The sequence below is a fragment of the Armigeres subalbatus genome, chromosome 1 (genome assembly GCF_024139115.2).
Source record: "Armigeres subalbatus isolate Guangzhou_Male chromosome 1, GZ_Asu_2, whole genome shotgun sequence".
NCBI lineage: Eukaryota > Metazoa > Arthropoda > Insecta > Diptera > Culicidae > Armigeres > Armigeres subalbatus.
This window is the reverse complement of record NC_085139.1, coordinates 180014529-180038093: the sequence shown is the minus strand read 5'-3', so window position 1 is coordinate 180038093 and position 23565 is coordinate 180014529. Positions and strand designations below refer to the sequence as shown.

Below are 23565 nucleotides of genomic sequence, written 5' to 3'. Positions count from 1 at the left end.
CTCCAGCTCCAACACGAACGACGATATAAGGTACACCAAAACGGTTCTTTAAAGGACCACATCTATACTCGCAGAAGAAAGGGTTTTCATACACGCACAATAAGTCAGAGATGATAGGCGAATATTATAGTATTTTTTGTGATAATTTGTGACAGCTAGAGGTGTGCGCCGCCGTGCCACGCCGCCGCCGCCGACTGATGACTAGTCCAATCCGTTTAGCTTCGCTTTTAAGTCTCATGTAGGCTTCCTCCATCCTCTCAAAGTTACGTGCCATAATATCAATGTCGTCGGCGAAACCAAATATCTACATCTCGTTGAAACACCAGAGAATTTTTCGTAAAAATACCAATGATTATCTTAAAACTTCAATACAATTTCTTATTGAAATTTCTAAAAATTCTCATTAAAAACTGAAAAAAAAACTCGCGTAAAGTTTCGAGAATTCTTTGGAATTACCAAGCGGAGCTCTTTGGATTTCCAAACGGAAATTGTTTGGAATTTCAGCAAGAAAATCTTTGGATTTTACATGAGAATCTTCTCAGGATATTGTTGTTGAAGTCATCAGAAGTTGTTCCAAATTTCTACAGAAAAAATATTCTGAATATCTGCGGAAAGTTTCTGTTGAGTACTCTTCAAATTTTACACAGAAAATCCTTCATAATTGTACGATCTTTTGATTGGAAGCTGCTTTAACGTTGATTTTCTCAATTTATATTAATTAAGATGACTAGTTTGGCATAGCCAACGTTAAAACAGAAAATTATTCGGAATATCTGCGGAAGACTCCCTGGAATTTTCAAAAATTCTTCAAAGCTTCCGCGGAAGATTATTCAAAATGTAAACTTCAAAAAACAAAAGCTTTGTGAAACTCAACGGAAAATTGCTCGAACTTGTTTAATGATTTTCTTTGTATTGTCCATAAGAAATTCTTGGAAAATTCTATAGGACGAAAGCACCAGACGGCCGAACTGGTAATTTGTCTGAAAAAGCCGTTTGCCCTAACAAGTCGTCTGACCGAAATGATCGTTTGGCCACAGAAGTCATTAGACAAAAATGCCTTTTAGCCATATGGCCGAAAATGTTATTCGGCATACGGCATTTGGCATAATGTCAATTACTGAATGGATAATATCTAAAAACCTTTTTTCAAATAGGCGTAACTGTATTTGACCTTTAAATTTGAAACGATTCATACTTTCTCTATGCAGCATATTTCGTTCAACTGACGTTACTACCAGATAGGTCGCAATCTATTCTTTCTGTTGGGTGCATGAGTTGACCAAAATAATTTGAATTTGACCAAAATAACAATCATTAATCCAAAAATCAAGGTCAGAATCAATTAGGTCCATTTGAAAAGAGTTCCTAGAGATGGTAAAAAATGGTTACTCGTTTGGCAAAATTGTCAAATGACAATTGAACACAATTCCGACACCTTTTTATTTTTTCAGTCGAACTGGCCGTTAAGCCAAAAGTCTTCTAACCAACTTACATTTAGCCAAGCCGAAGAAAGGACATTTTCCGGCCAATTGGCTTTTCTGCCAAATGACCATTCCTACCAAACGTAATTTTCGGTCAAAAATTAACTATTCGGTCTAACGATTTTTTCGGCCAAACTATCAGTTCGAGTCGAGGGGGCCCTCGGGCATAAAAGTATCATCGTGCTAGCCTGATATACGAATGCAAAAATGGTAACTTGGCTTAGAAACCTCGCAGTTAATAACTGTGGTTAATAACTGTGTCGTTTATGTTGTTTTTTTATATGTCGTTTTCGGCCAAACAACATTTGCGGACAAACAATTTTCGACCTAATAGCAGTTTAGGATATACGTTCAATTCGGCTTAATGGGATTTGGTTAGATATTTTTGGGCTTCAATCGGCTTACACAGTAGAGAGGTTGCGAAATTTCGTTCAATGATCTTTTGACATTAAGGTGGTTATACAACAAAGCCACAAATCGGCCATCTGGGAAACCACGTGCTTTTCATAGTGATTTTTCAAGAGCACGAACTGGAAGAACCACAACGCCAATGGGGATGAAACATCCGTAGATCGTTTGCTTACTTATGCTAAACAATCGACTTTAATTTTAGCATTGTGCGAAAATTATTATGCTAGATTTGAACTTTTGATAATAGGAGTAGAAAATCGTGTGGTTAATTTAAAATTCACCACATGGCTTGATTGTATAATCACCTATAATCGCTGTAAATGTCATTTGGCCAAATGGGTGGACATTTTTGACCATATTATCCGTTCAAAAATTGACATTTGACCATGTGACTCGTTGGGCCAAGCCATTTGGAAGTATCGTCGTGCAGCACAGGCTACTCCGGCCTTAGTCTGATAATAAAATAAAAAAATCGTTGGGCCAAACAACATTTTCTGCTAAACTACCCATTCTGTCAAAAGACCATTCTGGCGAAACGGCATTTCGTGCTGATGACCTATTCGGCCAAATGACCATTTCTACCAACTACCTGTTAGGGAAAACGACTTTTTTGGTCAAATTACTAGTTCGACCGTATTTTGCTTTCAGCCTATGGAATTTCCCAAGAATTTCTTATGGACAATACACTAGTTGTTAAATGACTGCAACATGTTTACGTTTCAGTTAGCGAATGCCGTTCGATAACTGCAACGCATTCTAGACATCAAACGGTTGTCAGCCGATTGTGCATCACAATTGAAGTTCAGCGGTCCGATAACTACAACTGTTGCAACTATCGAATTGCAGTCAAAAAGCATTGCAGTTAAATGACTTTCAGTTATCAAACGTCTGCTGTACAATGAATTTTCCTTGGAAATCCAACGAAATTCCATAAAAACTCCGAGCAATTTTCCGTTAAAGTCCAAAGATTTTATTATTGAAATCTATATTTTGAACAGCTTTGCGCGAAAATTCTGAAGAATTTTCCATCAAAATTCCGGAGAATTCCTCGTGAAAATTTCAGAGAATTTCCTATGAAAACTTCAAAGAGTATCTCGCGGATATTCTGAAGAATTTTTCTGTATGAACGATGGCTATACCAAGCTATACGTCTTATTTTTTTCTAGACTGAGCAAGCTAACGTTAAAACACTCATTCTACTAGCCGCACTCTTCTACAATTATTAAGAATTTTCGGGGTATATTTCGAAAAATATTCAACAGAAACTCAACATGAACTTTCCGCAAATATTTTGAACATTTTCCTGTAGTAATTTGGAACAATTTCTTATGTAAATTCCAAAGAATCTCCTGCTGAAATTCAAAACAATTTTCTATTGGATTACCAAAGAGCTTCTGTTGGTAATTCCTAAAAATTCTCGAAACTTCAAAGTAGTTTCCGTGAACAATCCGAAATTTATTTCCAAATGGATATTTTGGAAAAACTTAAAGAATTTTTTGGAAGAAGTTCATCAGATTTTTCAGGCGAAATTGAAAGATTCTTCCGTTAATGTCTGAATCTGCTCTTAGTTGTGTTGTTGTTAGTGTTGGATGAGGCGCATCATTGGAAATAAATTGGTTCTTTTCAGAACTACCATTTGATATAAATGAAAGAAGAGCGGAGAAAAATTTGCTTTAAAGTGCAAACCATAATCGCTTGGCGACGGTCGAAATTTTTCGAATTAGGAGCTTGCGTTAGGGGAAGACACTGCAAAAAATAATTCACATGGATGCTATCAGTAGCATTCAAGTGAGATGGATCCGTTCTACGCGGATTCTCGAAAAATTGACTCACACGCGCGAGAAAGCAGCTTCCTTATATTCAATGAAGTAAGCTCATTAGTCCCACCCATTTAATTTTCGTTAAGCGTTCAAATATTATTGGCACCCATAACGAACAACGAAGAGGCGGGGCTAATTAGCTTACTATATTGGACACAAGAAAGCTGTTTTCTTTCTTTCATTTTCATCCAAGCATCGGAGAGGTGCCATCCCAACAAAACAATATTTCTCTCACTTGGTTTTGTTGCTTTTAGTAAATGTAACGGCGCATTATTGACGATAAATCGGTTCTTTCAGGACCAGAACTTAAGGACAATCCTCATGGAATCCAAAACTAAATGCACTAGTGTTTTCAAGGGCACCTCATTCACAACGGAAGCTACGCACAACTGTTGTTTTTATTATTCCAGCCTTGCTGCGTCGCAGCATGCGTGGAATAATATAAATGACAGTTGTGCGTGGCTTCTGTTTTGAATGAGGTGCCCTTGAAAACGCAAGTACATTTAGTTTTGTATTCTGTGATAATTGTCCTTAATAGAAGAGGCAGTTGAGCCGAGACAAATTTTGTTCAAAGTGCGAATCATAATTGCTTGGTGACAGTAAAAAGTTGCCTCAGCCAGAATTACAAGCGCGCGTCGGAAGGAAATGTTGCAAAAATTTATTCGAATGGAAGGCGTCAGTAGCAGTAAAGTGAAATTTTCTCTATATATATTTTGATTTGGTTTTGTTGGTGTTTATTATTGGGAAGACGCATTACTGAAAATAATTCGGTTCTTTTCAAGACCATCTTTCAATCCGAGAAGAAATTTCTCCAAGTACAAAACACAATCTATTAGTGACGGCAGAAAGATCAATCGTAACAATTGCTTTACGTTGTCCAACGGCTACCTTGCGGTCGTATCTTGTATACAACCCTTTTAGTTTTATGGCCATATGACATGTTCGGTCAAACAACGTTTTCGTCCAAATGACTTGTTCAGCCTAGGGGACCATATACCACGTGGACAGGTTTTGGTCAGTTTCAGCTACCCCCCTCTCCCAGCGTGGACAATTCACGCTTAACTTTTCAAAAGGACCTAAGTAACATTTTTTTCATGAATTAATTTGAATACTGCATTCAATAGCTTTCATGTTGTTCTGTTGATTGCAGTACTCAAGTTAATTCATGGAAAAAATGTTACTTAGGTCCTTTTGAAAAGTTATGCGAGAATTCTTCATATAAATCTTAAAAAAAAAATGTAGGAACCGTGGACAGTCGACATATCCCGCTGCCCCCAAAATTGTCCACGTGGTATAGGACAACCCCAAATGACATTTCTGCCAAATGGGCAGATCGGCCGAACTACTTCTTCGACCGTATTTCCCTTTCGGCCAGTTGACATTTTCACGCAAACGACCCAAAGTTTTGTTCTGGCAGATTACATATTCGGCCAAACAGCCTTCGGCCAAATGGCTTTCGGTCGAATAGTTACATTACAGCAATTCTCTTCCATTGGAAGAAAACTACGCTAAAAGTCTTCCATCGGTTGCCGGATGCTTGGAAACTTGCTTTAATGGTTCCCGTCTACAAATCCGGCAACATAAATAGTGCAGAGAACTACCGACCGATATCATTCTTGATCTGTTTTAATGATGTTTTTGAGAGCATTCTGCACGGCGTATACTCCATCATCTCTTCTTCTTCTTATTCTTTCGCTTGAGCGTCAAGCTCGAAAGGGCCAGTAGCTCGGACTATATGCCCCTCCATCATCTCCGAAATATTTATTTCTACTTTCAAAAGCGTTTATTTGACAGGTTGCCACATGCTCTAGCAATAGAAAATCATGACGGACTTTGCTCACCTACTTGGATCTTTCGGTGGTTACCTCGTTACCTCTTGCAAGGCTTTCGTCGAAGTACGTGGCACCAAGTTCAATGTGAATGACATTACCTCCAGAGTACCGCAGGGCAGTCATCAAGGTCGGCTTATCCTTTTTCTTTGTGGTTAATGACCTGTGTGACAACCTGTACTCCAGAAAGTTGCTTTATGATGACGATCTGAAAATTCACCGAGACGCAAAATCGTTTGTAGAAAGCTATGCCCTGCCCTATTAGGATGTCGTCAGTTGCATTCTAGCAAAAAATCCGCTTGAGGTCCTTTCAAAACATTTTAACAACAGTCACTACACCTGATGGTATAACTGCAATATTTCCATTATCAGGCGACAGATGGTGTTGCTGCGTGTTTGTATCAATGTAATATTGCATATTACTAGTGCCATCTGCTGTCCGATATCGTAAGCTTTCAATGTTCCTTCTACACACACGAGGTGGACAACAGTCTTGAAGAAATTGAAAGTATACAGCTAGAATTTAGTATGGAGGTACAATGAATGACGGTCTTATTACAATTAAATTTAAAATCGAACACATTTTTCACGGCACGAATACGTGGTACATAACGATAATAGTAATAAATATTCATTCAAATCGCTTAACAACAATTACTCCATCACAAAAAACTAGTCCTGAAATGATGTTTTTGTTTACTAATTTTGAATTGCTGGGTAGACACCTTTGCGTGGTGTGTTACGGGGTAAGATCTACGGTTACATTGCCAGCTACAGGCAAATCCTGACCCAACGATTACCTTCCTCATTATCCAACTCCGTGGTACTTATGAGGGTGTCGCTAAGTCGGTGGCCTCTCGTTAAGTAAGTACTACATCAACACTTCCTTCCTCTCCCTAGTTACGGTGAAGATGGGCGTGGCCAGAAGTAGTAATCCTCATGCTTTTGTTATTTTTGTTTAAGACTGGAATCAAGGACCACTCCCCTTCTTGATTTCTGATAGCATTCTAGATAAGGATCTCAAAAGTAAAACATGAGTATCACTAGTGTCCAATCTACGAATTACACCGTAACAATGCTAATGCTAATGCTAATGCTTATGCTAAACTAATTTTGAATTGTCAGTGGGGCCCACCGCGCGCTAACCCCAGAGATGTTAGCCACCATTTTTTCCCATTGGAGAGATAGGCGATGACAGTAGGGTGCGTAGCATAGTCTAGTATTGAGTACCAATCTGGGCTCCATCATTCCGTTTCGACAGATTAATGTGTTCGAAAATCTCAGTCGCCTTTCCTCTTCCAGTTGCCGTATAATGATCGCATCCAGGAGGGTAATTAAAGTCGGAGTTATTGCTTTTTGCATTGCAACTTTTCGTTTTGTCACTGAAACCATTGACACTTGTCTTCAGCGACTGCTTCCGCGATAGAGCATTTGCACATTTTATTCACTCATACATCTATATTGCTGTCAAAATGTGCATTTCAAGACAAAATTTTCAAAACGACTTATCCGCTTTTGTAAACAAAGATTCAAACGGCAATTTGACGAATCTGATAGCTCTCCCACGCAAACCAACACCATCAATAGGTAGGTGAAGGATTCCGCTACCTATTGATGGTGTTGATTTGCGTGGGAGAGCTATCAGATTCGTCAAATCGTCATTTGAAATTTTGTTTACAAAAGCAGATAAGTCGTTTTGAAAATTTTGTCTTGATTTGACAATTAAATTTTCAGCTAAAAGCTCTATTTTTTGACACCGGTGCACTCACACAACCAGTCGACATCAGTTGTCAAAAAATCAGGAGTACCAACGTGACCACTATCTCCTTGTAGCCGAGTCTGGCGCTGGGTGCTCGGCGCGGAAACCCAAAGGTGGGAATAAAATTTTGGGCTTCTGCGCAATAACTAATTTTATTTCGTAACATCTTTTATTTTTTGAAGGGTTGGGGATTGGTGTACAAACATCACGCACATTTTCTTCATTAACAATTGAAAGCTGTTCGCGGTATTCAGCAACGACATCCAGATGGACTTTGGATTCCATGAATGTCGGTCTATACTCTCAATCGGTTTCCGGTTTCCGGAAGGCGAGGTGCACAGCGGGCAAGGTGGATCGATTAGGTGGAGGACGATTTGCGGACCCTCCGCAGACTGCGTGGTTGGCGAAGTGCAGCCATGGACCGAGCTGAATGGAGAAGACTTTTATGTGCAGCACAGGCCACTCCGGCCTTAGTCTGATAATAAATAAATAAATAAACGGTTTCCGGTTTGCGCGTCATCGAAAGAAAGGCAATCCAGAAAAAGTTTGAAATGTTGCCTTCAATGTACATTGTACAAGTTCTTAGGTCTTCTAGAGCTAAAATGAAAATCGCCAAACGATTATCAAGAAAGAGCTGAAGCATAAGTTGATGCATTGTGTCAGCTTTATTTTGAAGTGCTTCTGGTAAAGTTGGATGAAAGACACTTTTCACTATTTGTTGCGAATTGTCACATTTTTAATAATGCACGTGGATATTATATTAGCCGATTACCGCAAGCTCGAATACAACTTGCTCTATACTTAACCAGAACTCGTAAAAAATGCTGTTAACCCCTTATTTTTTTTTTGTTCATTCAGATCTATCATTTTGCACTTCCCATCTGGCCAATCATCCTTTAGCACTTTTAAAACTGAGTGTCATTTAAGCTGAAACACAAACGATTTCACCGGCGTTGTTTAGATTTGTAATATGGCCTATTGTGAGCTAGCTCAATGTTCGTCGGTGGTCCTTCATGTCACTAACGGGTGTACAAACCAAATCTCCACTAGCCGGATACAGTATTGTAGAACTCTTTTCTATGACACAACAGATTCAGTTTTTCCAAACCTCCTATAGAAACGATTTCAGCGAATGAAATTCACCTTTCACATCTAGCACCATCGAAAAATAGCGAATAGATAAGCCTTACAGTATCCTACCACGACAAGGGTTCGACCATACCAGCCTTTTATTTTTTTTGCGAAACAGACTGCAATATGCTCGAAGCCAGGGCTAAGCAAATGTGTTCTATACGACTACCTACATCAGGATATCGTCTCTCGTTGTCGTCGTTGGCGTCGTTGGACAAACAACACATGTGTTCCATCGCGTTGACGACGACGGCTGCGGTGTCAGGATAAAGGTGAGATGAAATTGCATCCGTTTCCAACCAGCACGTCTCCAGCCCAACCAATCAATAGAGTTGCCAAATATGTATATATGTATTTTATTTATTTGAACAACATGTAGATGTTTGCAGTATTACATACATGTGACAGAAATCATCAGCAGAAACAGCAAAACACACGGATTTCTGATCTCCAAAAACGGATTTGACATGGCAACCCTGTAAGCTAGTGGCCCTTGTTTGCTTGGAGGGGTGGAAAATGGCATTCGGAGTGGGACAAAAACAGGCCATCAGTAAAAGCGCCGCCGTCGACATTGAGGTAGGATGGAACTGTCTCGCTGCCACGAAATGTTTCAGTCCTGCAGCTACATGTTTTAATTGCAGGAAAGTGGATAATAAATGTGTCTATCCGGGGCAGGATTTGTGTGGTTTGGGCTTTTGTTCTACTGCGAAGATTTTTGGGGCGACTGGAATATGTAGTTGCCATAGATATTGTATTTGGAGTGCGATGGCTCAGCTAATGGAACGTTTGTTGGTACTTACGTTTAGCTTTGAACGATTTTATACCTGCAAGTTTGAAGAAAACAATACATTAGTATATCAATTATAGATGTTCTATGAGCTTAAGATACAAATTGCAAAAAGGTAAACCGTACTAATTATTTCAAGATATCAGAGAAATAATTTATTGAATATGGTTTGAATTCAATCGTGAAGGGCATTTCGATGCAATGAACCGTGCGTGTTAATCATTTCAATATTACGAATAGATTCAGCTTCGGATTAACATACAGAGGGTTTGCAAAACAATTGAAGATGTTAACTGCTCTACAGTTTAATGCGGTTGTAATTGAGAATTTTGGTAAGTATTTATTTGGATTGAGCAACACGAAAGTTTTATCTTCCTTGCTTGGATCGACGGACTTAATAAAATTATCACGATTTCGAGATCACTTTTCAGATCATTTGTGCCTCCGATATTCCAGAAATTACGCTGAAGTTTTTATATCATGGAAATGCTTTAGGAATCCCAGCTTCAATCGAGCAGCTCCTATTAGATATGTTATGTTTCATTAAAAAAAACATTCAATTGCACCATTTAATTGCCAGAAGCCAAATTCCGAAAGCTTGTAACAAAAGTTCTAACCGGTTTTTCATTGATCCATCCGAAAAAGTCAATCCTCAAAGAGTCATCGTATTTAACCGACGAAATCGCAATTCGCGGTATGGATCTGAAAAGCATCGCGCTAGAAACTTACCAAACTGACTGACGGCTGACTGCGTTTTACGATGTTCATTACGTAATTGCTTTATCTTCTCATCGTTTAGTTTTAATTATATTTTCCTGTATAAATTAACGAGCAGCGCGCGTAGTTCTACTCAAAGTTTCGCTCCATTCGGCGGAGTTTGTTTCCTCTTTCTTCCGTAATTTCAGCGCGTCGTCGCCGGTTCGGAATCCTCGGCATTGGTCCCTGGCTTCTTCGGAGACTTGCGAGAGTGATAAAACTACACGCAGCATCATCGCCGCCTGTTGAGGCTGTTAGTGCGATGCCCGGGCGGTATGGCGCGGCGGCGGTGGTGGTGGCTTCCTTCTACATGGTACTATAATACTTTGGAAGTCGGGCTTTCCCCGACTGGAAGCAAGTGGTTGAAACATCTTCCCGGAAACTGAACCGAACTGCTTTGGAAGCAGAGGAGTTTTATGAACAAAGAAGCGGCGAAACGCGGAGACGGATAGTCAACCGATAGGTAGCGCGCACTTTTGTTGCCTCAACGCACTTACGACGACGTCACGTACCACACCGTCATGCGGAAGGGATGTGAGGGAGTGGTTTCATAGGTGCTGAGGTGGAGTGGTGTGGGAATCGTTCTCTGTGAGTCATTCTTAGGGTAGGATGGTTGATTGTTTACATATTATTTTGATTTCCGAGTAAAAGGCAACATGGCGTGCTTGGAGGAATGTTTGGCGGCGTTGCTCTTGCTATAAACACTGTTAAAGCTGTATTTACCTTTACGAAATCAGTAGTTCGTATGACATTCTTCTAAAAGATATCTTCAGATTGAAGAGCCGAAATAATTCTCGAGTTTCAAAAAAAATTCAAAATTCAAAAATTCAAAATTCAAAAATCAAAAATTCAAAAATTCAAAAATTCAAAAATTCAAAAATTCAAAAATTCAAAAATTCAAAATTTCAAAAATTCAAAAATTCAAAAATTCAAAAATTCAAAAATTCAAAAATTCAAAAATCAAAAATTCAAAATTCAAAATTCAAAAATTCAAAAAATTCAAAAGTTCAAAAATTCAAAAATTCAAAAAATTCAAAATTCAAAAAAAATTCAAAAAATTCAAAATTCAAAAATTCAAAATTCAAAAATTCAAAATTCAAAATTCAAAAATTCAAAATTCAAAATTCAAAAATTCAAAAAGTTCAAAATTCAAAAATTCAAAATTCAAAATTCAAAACTCAAAATTCAAAAATTCAAAATTCAAAAATTCAACTTCAAAAATTCAAAGTTCAAATTCAAATTCAAAATTCAAAATTCAAAGAAATTCAAAATTCAAAAATTCAAAAATTCAAAATTCAAAAGATTCAAAAATTCAAAATTCAAAGATTCAAAATTCAAAATTCAAAGTTCAAAATTTAAAAATTCAAAATTCAAAATTCAAAAATTCAAAATTTAAAATTTGAATTTTAAAAATTCAAAATTTCAAAATTCAAAATTTCAAAAATTCAAAAAATTCTAAAGTTCAAAATTCTAAAATTCTAAAGGTTCAAAATTCAAAATTCATAAATTCAAAATCAAAGGATTCAAAATTCAAAAATTCAAAAATCAAAATTCAAAATTCAAAAATTCAAAGGTTCAAAATTCAAATTCAAAATTCAAAATTCAAAATTCAAAATTCAAAAATTCAAAAATTCAAAATTCAAAAAGGTTCAAAAAAATTTCAAAATTCAAAATTCAAAGGTTTCAAAATTCAAAATTCAAAAAATTCAAAATTCAAAAGTTCAAAAATTCAAAATTCAAAACAGTTCAAATTAAAAAATTCAAGGGATTCAAAGTTCAAAACTAAAAATTCAAAAATTCAAAGTTCAAATTCAAAAATTCAAAAATTCAAAATTCAAAATTCAAAAAATTCAAGGATTCAAAAATTCAAAAATTCAAAAATCAAAAATTCAAAAATACAAAATGAAATGCAAAATACAAAATTCCAAAGTTCAAAAGGTTAAAAATTCAAAAATTTAAAATTTAAAGGATTCAAAATTCAAAAGGGATTCAAGATTCAAGGGATTCAAAAATTTAAAAATTTAAAATTTAAAATTTCAAATTTCAAAATTTCAAAATTTAAAATTTAAAATTTAAAATTTTAAATTTAAAATTTTGAAATTTAAAATTCAAAATTCAAAATTCAAAATCAAAAATTAAAAAATTCAAAATTCAAAATTCAAAAATTCAAAAATTCAAAATTCAAAAATTCAAAATTCAAAATTCAAGGTTCAAAAATTCAAAAATTCAAAATTCAAAATTCAAGGTTCAAAATTCAAAAATTCAAAATTCAAAGATTCAAAATTCAAAATTCAAAAATTCAAAAGGTTCAAAATTCAAAAATTCAAAATTCAAAAATTCAAAAATTCAAAATTCTAAAAATCTAAAAATTCAAAAATACAAAATGCAAAATACAAAATACACAAATTCAAAATTCCAAAAATTTAAAATTTCCAAAATTTAAAATTCAAAGGATTCAAAATTTAAAAATTCAAAATTCAAAATTCAAAAATTCAAATTTAAAATTTAAAATTTAAAATTTCAAAAGGTTAAAATTTAAATTTAAAATTTAAAATTTAAAATTTAAAATTTAAAAATTTCAAAATTCAAAATTCAAAATTCAAAATTCAAAATTCAAAAATTCAAAAATTCAAGTTCAAGGTTCAAAAATTCAAAATTCAAAAATTCAAAAATTCAAAATTTAAAAATTCAAAATTCAAAACTCAATATTCAAAATTCAAAACTCAAAACTCAAAATTCAAAATCAAAAATTAAAAATTCAAAAATTCAAAATTCAAAATTCAAAAATTCAAAAATTCAAAATTCAAAAATTCAAATTCTAAAATTCCAAAATTCAAAATTCTAAAATTCAAAAATTCAAAAATTCAAAACTCAAAAAATTCAAAACTCAAAATTCAAAAATTTCAAAATTCAAAGATTTCAAAATTCAAAAATTCAAAAAATTAAAAATTCAAAATTTAAAATTCAAAATTCAAAATTTAAAAATTCAAAATTTCAAAATTCAAAAATTCAAAAATTTAAAAAATTCTAAAATTCTAAAATTCAAAATTCAAAATTCAAAAATTCAAAATTTTAAAATTCAAAATCCAAAAACTCAAAATTCAAAAATTCAAAATTCAAAATTCTAAAATTCAAAAATTCAAAAATTCAAAAATTCAAAAATTCAAAAATTCAAAAATTCAAAAATTATTAAAATTCAAAAATACAAAAATTCTAAAATTCTAAAATTCAAAAATTCAAAAATTCTAAAATTCTAAAATTCAAAAATTCAAAAATTCAAAAATTCAAAAATTCAAAAATTCAAAAATTCAAAAATTCAAAAATTCAAAAATTCAAAAATTCAAAAATTCAAAAATTCAAAAATCAAAATTCAAAATTCAAAATGCAAAATGCAAAATTCAAAAAACAAAACTCAAAAAAAAAAACTCAAAATTTAAAAATAAAAAGTCAAAATTCAAAAATCAAAATTCAAAATTAAAAATACAAAATTAAAAATTCAAAATTCAAAATTCAAAATTCAAAATTCAAAATTCAAAAGTTCAAAAGTTCAAGGTTCAAAAATTCAAAAATTCAAAAGTTCAAAATTCAAAAGGTTCAAAAATTCAAGGATTCAAGGGATTCAAAATTCAAAATTCAAAGTTCAAAATTCAAGGATTCAAAATTCAAAAATTCAAGGAAAATCCAAAATTCAAAAAATTCAAAAACTAAAAATTCAAAAATTCAAAAATTCAAAAATTCAAAATCAAAAATTCAAAAATTCAAAGGATTCAAAATCAAAAATTCAAAATTCAAAATTCAAAAATTCAAAATTCAAAATTCAAAAATTCAAAATTCAAAAATTCAAAAATTCAAAATTCAAAATTCAAAATTCAAAAATTCAAAAAATACAAAAAGTGCAAAATTCAAAAAATTAAAAATTCAAAAATTCAAAAATTCAAAAATTCAAAAATTCAAAAATTTAAAAATTCAAAAATTCTAAAATTCTAAAATTCAAAAAATTCAAAAATTTAATAATTTAATAATTTAAAAATTCAAAAATTCGAAAATTCAAAAATTCAAAAATTCAAAAACTCAAAAATTCAAAAATTTAAAAATTCATAAATTCAAAAATTCATAAATTCAAAAATTCATAAATTTAAAAAAATAAAGGTGGCTAGTTTTGTTTTTCGGATAAGAGTATGCTAGGAAACTTTCCCATTTCGGCCTTTTATTAGGAAAGGAACTCGTATTCTCCCATGCGTTATAGAAAGTGTTTTTTTTTTAGAAATCATATTTTCGTGCTCTCCCAAAACGCTCATACATGCAAACATCCCTTCCATTTGTCAATCTGAGGCCATTGGTATATATAATTATGGAACTCCAGACCTTCTATCAGGTCATATCAATACCAAATTTTCAAAACGACTTTTCTGCATTTGTAGCAAAAAATTGGACCATCGATTTGAAGGATCTGATAGCACTCCCAAGCAACCATCACTTTCTACGTGATGATGATGTTGATTGGGAAATGCTTGGAATGAAAGAAGGAATTATATCATCTTCTGCATTATGCTGGACTTTATGCGATCCTTTGAAACAAGGGATCTTATCTGCCGGGCAAATACATCCTTTGAAAGAAGGAACCATATCTTATCTTGCCGTCTGTCGGAGAAGTTGCATCCTTTGAAAGAAGGGATCATATTATATGGGTAATATCTTCTCTTCCCTCAAACTGAGCAAATGTCCGAATAGGGGAATCATGTGGTATTTTGTCTTCTGATGGTCGCATGCATCCTTGGAAAGAAGGGATGATATCTTCCCTTGCCTTAAATCGAGCAATTATTGCCTTAATTTAACAAATTAATCATATCCTCTTTTGCCTTCTGCCGGGCAAATGCATTGTTTGAAAAAAATCGTATATTTTTTGTCAAATGCCGGGAAAATTCATCCTTTGAAGAAGAAAGCGTATACTTTTTAGACTTATGTACGACAAAGTGGGCAAAATTAGTTTTTGCTCTTGAGCACATTTTATTTTGTCAATCGAGTTTCTGTTTCTTGTAATTTGTCTTAGTCAGGACCGGATTTAGACGGAAGGGGGCCCCGGGACCGACGGTATGTGGGGGCCCCAAAATGTATAAAAAATGTTGGTTTTGGTACACAAGATTTGTGGGGGCCCGGGGCCACGGCCCCCCCGGCCCCCCCATAAATCCGGCCCTGGTCTTAGTCAACAACGATCTTGCTACTGACCCAGAGGTAAAAAAATGTGAATTAGAAAAAGCAGTAAAAAAAATCTAACAAAAGTCCATTGGACACTTGAGCAATGATTTGATACAATCTTTAATTCAAAACAAAACAATTCAAAGCTTCTCTCTTATAATGTTCTAGCGATAATAATTATTAATAATTGATTATATTATGCTTAGGCTCCCTAATCAGTGTTAATACAACTTTCATGTCAAATGGCCATTTGCCAAACGGCCATTATGTTAAACGACCGTCATGCCAAACGACCTTTGTGCCAAACGGCCTTATGCCAAACGGCGTTATGACAAACGACTTTATGCCAAATGACCTACCACCGGTGGCCAGTACTTCCAAATCATTTGTTTGCAAAATCCGTCGAATAATCTATATACGTAAAAATGAATTTCTGTCTGTCTGAGCCTTATAGACTCCGAAACTACTGGACCGCTCGGTGTGAAAATTCGTGTGCAGAGGTTTTTTTGGGCCGGGGAAGGTTCTTAAGATGGTTCGAACCCCCCCTCTCATTTGGAAAGGAGGGCTCCCATACAAATAAAACAAAAATTTCTGCATAACTCGAGAACTAATCAGAAAATAAATCAATTTTAGGCGAAACGCAGTTCGTCGGGTCTGCTAGTGTGTTAATAAATTTGATGTTTTCTCGTTCATTTTTTCCATCATTCATCGTAAAGATGTTACGAAAAGATATTTTAGTTACAAGATAAAGATTGTCGCTTCGGTTTCCTTTGTTCTGCTGTCCGAAACATGTTGGGTACCGAACTGTCAAATCGTATGTATTTTTCCTTCATTGACATTTAGCACCCTATCCTCGCCAGCAAAAGATGTTCCGGACAGCGACGACAGCGACAATCTTTATCTTGTAACAAAAATATCGTTTATGTTATGTATCAACAGAAGAAAGTTTTACGTGAAATAAGATATTTTTCAAAGTAAAAATGGTTAAAATGTGTTCAATGATGCTTCAAATTGAATGTTTTGAATTAGCATAACCTTTGAGATCAGTTCTACTTAAAGTATGAGGGACTCAAATAGATGGTCTTCATGCCTCCCTTTCACACTCCAATGTTTTTCATACTTGTTCGCGCCCTAACAAACGGCTTTCAATCTGATGATTTTTAATTATCTTTCGATTATCTACTCCCTCATACTTTAGGTAGACCGATAAAGCCGCTAAACAAATTATTCATTTCAATCACGGTCGTAAAATCTATTTCATTTATTATTTTTATCATTAAGAGCATGCATCATATTTAAAACAGACGGGCTGATTTTCGGTTGCGTGTGTAGAACCAAAGTCCTCAACTCCAGGGATTACTCGGATGGCCGAGAACAAATACTGTTAACGCATTTAAATCAGGGTATCACTAAGAGTATCTATCATATTTGAAACAAGCTGACTGATCTTTGGTTACGTGTGTAGATCCAAAGGCCTTAACTCCAGGGATTTCTTGGATGGCTGAGAACATGTACTGTGAACATTTTTTTTTCTTTTTATCACTAAGAGCATGTAGCATATTTGAAACAGACTGGCTGTCCTTTGGTTACGCGTGTAGACCCGAAAGTCTTAACTTCAAGGAATTTTTGAATGTCCAAGAATATATACTGTGAACGCTTTCTTATCTTGGTATCACTAAGAGTAATGGCCTAATCAATGCCTCATATCAAAGCACATGCCTTCCTGCATAACCTTTTTTAAAAGGTGCAGTTCAAAATGGGAAGGATTGTCAGATATAAATAATATAAGCACAAAAAATCACTGTTTTTGTACCTTTTTTTTGAAAACCCCTCCCCGCCCACATATGGTCAATTTTAGGTAACGTCCAGAAAGATGATTAATTGATCTTTCGATCCATCCCGAAAAATCCGGAATTGACTAAGCAATCAAAAAGTTATTACAATTTTAATTTGGGGTCAATATGACCCCAGAGTACAGACAACATAAGTTGTTTTCAGCACAGACAGAAGATAAAATACTGAGCTCTTGGTAGCATGCCAGTACGTTGACCCTCTTGTGTTGTCCGTATCTTCTAGTTTAAGTCTCGTGCGTTCCTTTCTAGCAGGTGTCGTGCCTACCCTATGAAACTAATGGATTTCATGGGCAATGAGAGCTAGTTGCGAGGATGCAGCGCCGGATTATGGAGGGCATGGCCTCGGACTCACACAAAACGTTGTGTGCCAAAATCAACCAGTTTTACAACGCTTACTACATTCAGAGGCCTCCGAAAATTTTCGACCCCTCGTCCCACGCTGCACTGAGGAGTATTTCAGCCCAATCCTGGCCAAAAGACAAAAACAATTTTTTTAGATATTTCCTTTTTTTTTTGGTTTTGAATTCTCTAGATCCCTGGATACCAATTTGCCATGGGAATTTTGAAACAATATTTTTTACTTGTGAGTGATGCTGGCTGTCAAAATTTCACCATAATTTCAATGCTAGTTTTATCGCAATTGTGCATTGAAAAATGTTCACGTTTTATCATGTTTTTCTTCATTTTTAAATTTTTTTGAGATGAAAATCAATATAGGTATCAATAATGAGGATATTTAAAATGTTTTCAAGCATGATTCGATATGAAACTGTTTTTAGGTGATCCATAATCATGATAATAATTGTTAGCTTTTTTTTTCTACAGTTTTTGCAATAATATGTTACAAAATGAAACTTTTGATTAGGTTCCAAACCAGTCCAAACAACAAAATTGTCAGCGTTGGAAAGATTGGAGTTTCCTTAATACGCCCCATAAAAAACATTTCACGCATACTCACGCAATCGTGACTTATTTAGATTTCAATATAGCGAAGTTTGCTTAAAAATACTAGAAAAAATCATGGTTTTGAGTGCAAATCATCAAATAAATTATGTTTCGCTTTCGAAGAAGAGTGAGATTTTGCATACGCATTTTTCGGATGTTAGGATTATTAAGAAACATAGCGGTTCATTTGCATTCCGTATTTATTAGATCTTCTCCATTTGATATTACTAAACATTACCCTGGGAATTTCACATGATCCGATGACAAATTTATATAGTCGAAGTAAACAAATAAAGCACATCTTTTCGGGAAAATTAGTAAATAATAATCAAAGAATGAAGATTAACATAAGGAAGATCATACTCACTGACGAAGTCAGATGTGGGCACCCCTCGTTGCAAGCGCCCTGTTGTCATCAAAACCAGCGTTCTTGCGCCAAGTGGTGCTCTATAAAATAACAACAACTGACGCTGCCAGTGGTAGCAATTGAAGATGTTACTTAACAGTTCCGCATTTTGAATAAATCCAATAAGCAGTTTTTGGGAGAACTTCATGAATAATACGTGAATTATTATAGGATTCGCAGCTAGGAAAACAACTGTAGAAATTCCAGGGCCTTCTTAAACTCACTGGAGAAATTAATTTCTTTTATTTTTTCTCTTTCTTTAAACCGTGGGTTGTTATAATTTTGTGCAATAACATAGGAATAAGAAACACTGAGCCAACAATGCACCATTTTACCTTTACTCATCACCCGCCACCACCAGTTGACTTGTTTCCACTTTTTTAACCCATTAAGTAGTTTGAGCAAATGTATTTTCCTACTGGGAGCTGATCTACGAAACCACTTGCACTCGGGTTCACCGGAATGCCTGTATGTGGCTGCTCGCTCATCAAGATGACTGAAATTGGAAGTGAGAAAGGTTTTTTGCCTTCTTTCGGAAAATTTATAAATTTATTTATTTATTGTTATATAGCGCTCTCCTTGGATCGTTTACTAGATGCTGCAGCAGCTCGTAAAGATGGAAGTTTCCAGCCAACAAGTTGACTGCCGTTCCAGAGGAACGAAGCCGAGCACACGATAGTGCAAGTTGTAAACTAATAAAACTGAACAAGTCTTCCGAATGGGTGATCGTTGATTAAAAGCCAAGAAGATGCGTATTTCGTCTGCTGGAACGGCAAAGTGGATTCATTTCTAAAGGTGTAATCGAGTTAAACGCAATTAAGCAGGTGGATAGTTGCACCGGATTGGATTACGCTGTATTATTCCTTAATACGAGGAGACAATTCAACAGAATAGGAGCCCAATTATGCAGTCATTAATTCATCAAACTGGTGCTATAACGATGATTGATGGTCGTCGTAGCGATGATATTTTTTCCTACCCATCGCTCTTTGTGATGCTCTTTCCAGAAATAACAATTTCCGCTGAAGTGGTTCATCTTCTGGCGTCCTAGACGGCGAGAGGCCCATTTGCATAGATAAAATAAACAATCAAATTACAGCCAAAGAGCATAATCCAGTCGATGGTACAGCAATAGCAGTCGACTTAGCTCTCCAAGCCATATGAAGCAGCTTTATTTTTATTCTTTCTAGAGGCAACGGCAAGCTTTGTGGAAATGTAGCACCCAGCCAAGAACAGACGAAAAAAAATCAAAGTGAAACTCATCCCACAGTTTGATTATTACGAAGATATTGAAACGAAAATGTAGTCTGCTATGTCGGAACAATACAGTAGCCTTGGATCTCTCGCGCGCTGAGATCTGTGTCAGTAAGACGAAAGTCAGAAATTCATATAAATTTGGATGGTCGAATGAAAAAGTGACAATCAGACTATGCCAATTTAAATATTTTGATTCCCTCGACGAACAAGTAGATATATTAAAAAGAAAAAGAGTTTAAGCTTTCACCGAAATACATTCATAAAGAAAGGAAAATTTGTGTGCAACATTTCATTGAAATTTTTGCAGTGCAATCATTATTCATCTTTCGACCTTTTGTCCTTCGATCCCGTGGATCTCCTCTTCATATACCCCACTCAACAGTAGTAGGGTAGATTTCTAAGCAAAGTGGAAAGTGATGGATCCGACATGCCAGCAAATTCGCAGTTTCCATCGGATCGGCGAGCAACTGGCATAAGAGACCATCGCAGAATAGTACGCGATTCGGGGTCACGGCGGGCGTCCCTGAACGTGAGGAACGACAATGACAAGCAGGAAACGAATGCGGAGAATGAAAAAAAAAACGTTCAAAACCGTATTCCGATCCAGTCAAGTGGAAAATAAATGTTTTTCATTGATTTTTATTCGCTTCCGCTATTGATATCTCAATCGACAATTGAAGTGGCATCGGAATTCGGTTCTCTGTCTGCCCAGTCGACGATGGGCTCGGATTAAGGATGTTATTTCAGGCGAAATTTCTATTTGCATTGGATAATGGCTGGGGAAACGAGCGTTGAAAGTCAGAATTTGGATCGATTTTCTCTTGAACGATCTGTAAACTGGGTCAAGGCAGGTACACTAATTTCTAACTTATTCCAAAATTATTTGGTCTTGAATAGTATTTTTAAAATATTTGTTTCATGTTTAGATTATCGAAGTACAAAATCATAACATTAAACTTATTTTAAGACGATGTATGTAAGATCTGTTCTTGTTTGTGTTCACATTGAATTGAGAATCTAACATACAGTTTCAATAGGTAGAAAAAAGATCGTTATTTATGACGTCGTCCTATCTTTTCTCGAGTTATATGAATTTTATTGCACTTTTCCCCCCAATTTTGAATAACCTACATCTAAAGTCCCATCTAAAGTGTAACTGCAAATTCCGGTTCTTACGATGTTCTTTCTCATAGTTTTTCAGCAGTCATCTTTCAAAGGTTTCTCAGCTGATTGTGCGAGAGGCTTTCGCCGCGGGGCTCTTTTGCAGATGAATAATTTTTCCACCAAGCTTTATCCACACTTTCTACACTCTGGCAGAATACCGTGTCATAGCCATATAGAGCCAAAGCTGTGCTCAAAGCTATGCTAAAAGAGGAACTCACTTTATCATTTCGCCTTGTCCCGTTTCGTTCGCTTTAAAAGATTCAAATTTATGAACTACACTTCAGTAACTTAGTCCTATGAGAAGAAGCTGCACCGGCAAACATCTCGGCCCGCGATGTAGTACCCATTGCTCCTATAGTACGAGGTGAGCTGTCGGAACTGTAAGGTTCTCCTATTTACAACTTCCTTTGGCACACATTCCGAGGAAATCCATTCTTTGTCATCGCGTTACATGCAGTGGCGTAGATACGGACCCGTTGCCCTTAAATTCTGTTTTCTAGGACGTCATGTAGAATAGAATGAGACAGAATTTTCTATCATTTTTCGTAGTACTCTGCGATTCCAGAAATTCGAATGGTACACAAAAAAAGCCAATGAAAATATAATTAATAAAGTTGGTAAAAATTATTTTGTTTTTCTATTATTTGATTGAATCGGAACCGGTGCAGAAGTAACCAATCTTTAAGGTATTTTTTGCCAAATCCAATAAAATCAATACAGCCCAATTTTTAAACGAAACCAAATTGACCTTTACCTAGAAAAAAATATCCTTGCTACGCAAATGAGAAATACGCCTTTACTTTTCACTGCAAGCGGAGGCATACTACCTACTGTGCTAAGAAAAAAAAATGTCTTGCAAGTGGAAACTTCAAAAAATAAAACCTTAAGAAGGATCGTTCAAGTACGCGCTAGTAAGAAAAGAATTAAGATCCGGAGCAACCCTTCCCGGATAAATCATTCTCCATGGCGTTCGTGCTGTGCCGAGGGTAGGAGGCTGAAAAAAACGGAGCGAAAAACTAGAGCACCGATGTCGCGTGGCGGTTTTGCTTCCTAAAAGTCGGTTGGATGGCATAGTTTTTTTTGCTTGCTACGTCGAGATAACCGCACCACATATACCGGGAAAGAAAAGTAAGCTGCAAGGCGTGGAAGCAAATATTTTTCAATAAACTTTCCGAAAGTTAAATGGTTATTTATTGTATGTAAATTTAGCCGTTCCTGTTTGCCGCCGCTCCAGTCAGTTAGTTTGGGTTGTTGCTGCACTGTAAGTTAGTTGTTCGTAGCATTGGGGGCTAGAACCAGATGAGGAAAATTGTTGGAATAATGGTTGTTGGCTGGGGAGTGGAAAGGGGGGAAATGCAATCAATAAGGAAATTGTTGAGATGTAGCTCGGAGCGTGAGAGTCATGACTTTCCTCATTTGGGGCGGTGAAGCTGAATGAGATAAGCAATGCCGTAAGTTGCATATTGACAAACTGGAAACTAGAACAGCTATGTCAATATAGTGGAAGACAGCTAAGGATATTGAAAAAGAGTTATTTTCAAACGCATTATTTCTTTTTTTATAAACGAAAAACTCACCATATTTTCAAATAACACTTGCATTTAGAGCTTATATTGTATATGAAATCATATCGCTCATATATTTCCATTGGCACATACTAATTTAATAATTTTCTTCCATAATTTAAGTAAAGTGGGGTGATCCCATATTACTAAATCGCACCTGTAGTCAAATCATGGTGTTATACTTGAGTTCTTGTTTTTTGTTTGGCATCATTATTCAAAGTTGAACAATAATTCATTCAAATTGAAAGAATTAACTTTGTAAGATATTGCTTAAACTTCATTTTAAAAATATTTACAGTATTTTGTTATATTGTTACGTATGATTTGTGGTTCTTTTAAGAATTTTTATTCACATCCACGAGTGAACGTTTGATTGTACGGGTATGCGATAACACCCTTTTTTTCTGGTGAAACGAAACAAAATTTAGAATGAATATATTGGTTCGAAACGGAACGAAACGAAATATATATATTACATCCGTGACTTCGAAACGATACGAAATCATGATCCCATTTTGTTTGAAATTTAATGGAATGAGACGATTTTTTTAGTTTTTCCACGGATTTTTTATTGAATAGTTTTTGCGTTATGTATTCACATTAAATTTTAATTTTCATATTTCAAGAGTCAAATTTATGTTTTGCGACCAACAACATTTTAGTAACAGGAGTGGCAGACAATTGAAAGGGCTGAGAATTTGAAATATATTTATCTTGGAGCAGATTCCCTCGAATCTGATCATTTTGAAATCAGTTTGTGATAGATGCCTCTCACGATTTTTTTCAGGTTATACGCAATTTTGCACAAACGACCAAAACGCAATTAATTTTAACTTTCACGCTGGTTTCAAAGCAATGTCTTGTTTTTCTGTTCTGATTCATATAATGGTCACTAAAATTTCAAGTCTGATCCAAAGTTTCTGATAGTAAAGTTACGCGATCCGCTTAGGGCCGATTTCTTCACCTCCGCTTAGGCCTTAAACCAGGTTTAAACGTATGGGTAAGCACTGCTTAAGAGTTAAGCGAAGGTGAAGAAATTGGCCCTTACACAGGTAAAAATCCGTAATCAAAAAGTGGCAAAATGAGTCATGATTTCACGAAAAATGTGTGTTGTTATGTTATGAAAATATACCATGAAATAAAGTCATGAAATCATGACTCATTTTTCTGTAACGCTAGCTTGGCGTTACGTTTAGGAAATTTTG

The 23565-nt window shown here is 35.2% G+C and overlaps 1 protein-coding gene across 3 annotated transcripts in view; it reads right to left on the bottom strand.

Annotated features, from left to right (window-relative positions):
• The window catches only part of LOC134205565 (probable serine/threonine-protein kinase DDB_G0282963), a 599905-nt gene that overhangs the window by 73798 nt on the left and 502542 nt on the right, over positions 1-23565 (bottom strand). Inside the window, exon 1 of one of the 3 annotated variants that reach the window (XM_062680903.1) lies at positions 9232-9252. The exons of the other annotated variants lie outside the window; for them this stretch is intronic. The gene's annotated coding sequence lies outside the window, so the exon portion shown is untranslated. Of the gene's footprint in view, positions 1-9231; positions 9253-23565 lie in introns of those variants that run through there. 3 annotated transcript variants of the gene reach the window in all.